The 2,145-nt window shown below is 43.5% G+C and overlaps 1 protein-coding gene across 1 annotated transcript in view; it reads left to right on the forward strand.

Annotated features, from left to right (window-relative positions):
* Positions 1-152: 152 nt before the first annotated feature.
* The window catches only part of LOC109539295, a 5,728-nt gene continuing 3,735 nt past the window's right edge, over positions 153-2,145 (forward strand). Inside the window, exon 1 of the mRNA XM_019906954.2 lies at positions 153-589. The gene's annotated coding sequence lies outside the window, so the exon portion shown is untranslated. The remainder of the gene's footprint in view (positions 590-2,145) is intronic.

Genomic DNA, 2,145 nt, shown 5'->3' on the forward strand with positions numbered 1-2,145 from the left:
CCCCCATGACTCCCCCTGGATCCGCCCTTGACTAGACGGAAACCAGCTTTATATGTGCCGCACGCTGAAACTTCAATAGCTTTTCAAAATTGCAGCTCCTTCCAGCTTTCCATAGTTAAAACCACCATAAACCTATGGAATGATTCTTGAAAAACGCCTGCATGAAAAACGTCGCGCAATTTACGCAAAAAAACTGTAAGGCGGCTTCTTCTGCAATTACCATCATCCTCGAATTAAGTGTATCACTTTCTTCATCGCGTTGCAACAATACCAGCGACACTATGCGCGTTTCTTCAATGAAGCAACGAAAGAGAACACCCATGGCCCGGACCGATGGAGGGAAAAAGATGGGCACAGCGGAAGAAAAATTCACACTTTGTTTTAGTGGCTTCACGTGGTCAGCTAAGTCATTAAGCTCGAAGGTGCAAACGAAGACGGTCGTTGGAAACTTCGCGCCGAGGAAAACATCACGCGTGTGAAGACGTGTTCGGGCCTTTGTTGACGAACCGAAATGTAGTGTCTTTTTGGAATTGTGCTCGAAAAATCAGACTAACTGTTGCGCTCCAAGAACTTTCCCCGACATTTTCAGGTAGGCATTTTCGAAACGTTCCCAACGGTGGAAGAGCCACCTGCTTCTGGAAATGCAATCGGGGCATTTTTGCTCTAAACCCATCAGTGAACTTCTATTAAAAAGGATTCGATAGTAGGTTAAAGTTGCCATCAAGGGAAGTTAATTGGATTAAAATTCGGATTGCACAACCTGCATCCAAGCACTGGGTTTCCTCTGGACAATTTTCAAATTAGGGCCTGATGGCACCTGAATTATTTTATATGGGATAACTTCGATTCGGTAAAAATCGCTCTCAGACGCGCATTCCAAAAATCCAGGGGTTTTATCGGGAACCTAAATTTCAAAAAAATACGGCAAAGCGATTGGGAAAACTATAATAAATCACCCACACTAGTTGAAGTCACGTCGCTCTTGAAAGCCCATAAACCCAGCTGGGAAATGCGCTTTTTTAAGCTCTTCCGCTCCCAACACCCGGTATATCACCTGTTTGGTCAGAGGCGTGCCCGAGGGTTCCCAAATCGAGCACACACTGGCTTGGTCAAATATCGAACACATTAAGAGGCTCTTCACTCGATTCACTTGATTACCATAAAATTGGTGATACTTAAACCTTCAGTTCCTTTTTAGCGCTATTTGTGCAAGGGAGTGTCCGATGCGTTCGAAAGCTAATAGATGCTGATTTTAATACCAAATATTGAATACTTAAAGAGGAATTTCACTTTATTCGGACGAGGCCAGAAACAACGTTTCGGTCGAGATACTTGGCCGACCATCTTGGTCAATCTGATCCAGCAGTTTACCCAAGTTAACAACCGAAAACTTTTCTAAAAATAGTAAATTGTGAGGCCACACCTTTCAGGTGACGTGTCCCGAACATTTGTCTCCTTCAACATTATTGAAATTAGTCAAAATTATAGACACAGACTGCGCTAAGAGTCCATTAAGCCCGAAGAAGTGGCAGTTGGCGATCGAAGCCAGAGGAGCAAAAATGGCAATCTAAACTGAATTGTGGAAGACGAATGAAAACATCAACATTGATGTTGCAGCCCGGCAACATTAGAAGAACGGTGAACCAAAGAAAAGCATCCGATTTAACCCAATTAGCATCGGCCATCGATAAAAAGCCTACATCCAACAAATGAGTAGACAAAGCTCACCGTAGGTGGTACCGTGTAATAGATTGGCGGAGATTAACTTTTTCGACTGGTATGGTACCAGTTGGTGGACGACTTTTTGTGGGATTCTGTTTGGGTTCATCAACGATCCGAACCGTCCGAGGGGTTTCCAATGCGAGCGCAAGAAGGTCACAGATTCGCGCAAAAAAACCATTCTTCTTCTTCAACAATAATTGCTCAAAGAAATCTTGCTTATTTATCTATATAACGGGCACCATTTTTATGACAAACAGTTTTAAAGTTGAAACTAGTGGGTTTTTAGGCCGTCGTAAAATGGAAATTGTTCCTGACGTTTTGCAAGCGCGAGTGGCTTGCATCCTCAGAGTTGGCTTGCTTGAACGTTTATGAACGCGTTGAAGCTGGCCCTAAAAGTCCTGAAATTCTCATTCAGTCTGCGCT

Source organism: Dendroctonus ponderosae, unplaced genomic scaffold (assembly GCF_020466585.1).
Source record: "Dendroctonus ponderosae isolate FM_Combo_2020 unplaced genomic scaffold, Dpon_F_20191213v2 Dpon_F_20191213_7, whole genome shotgun sequence".
NCBI classification, from domain to species: Eukaryota; Metazoa; Arthropoda; class Insecta; order Coleoptera; family Curculionidae; genus Dendroctonus; species Dendroctonus ponderosae.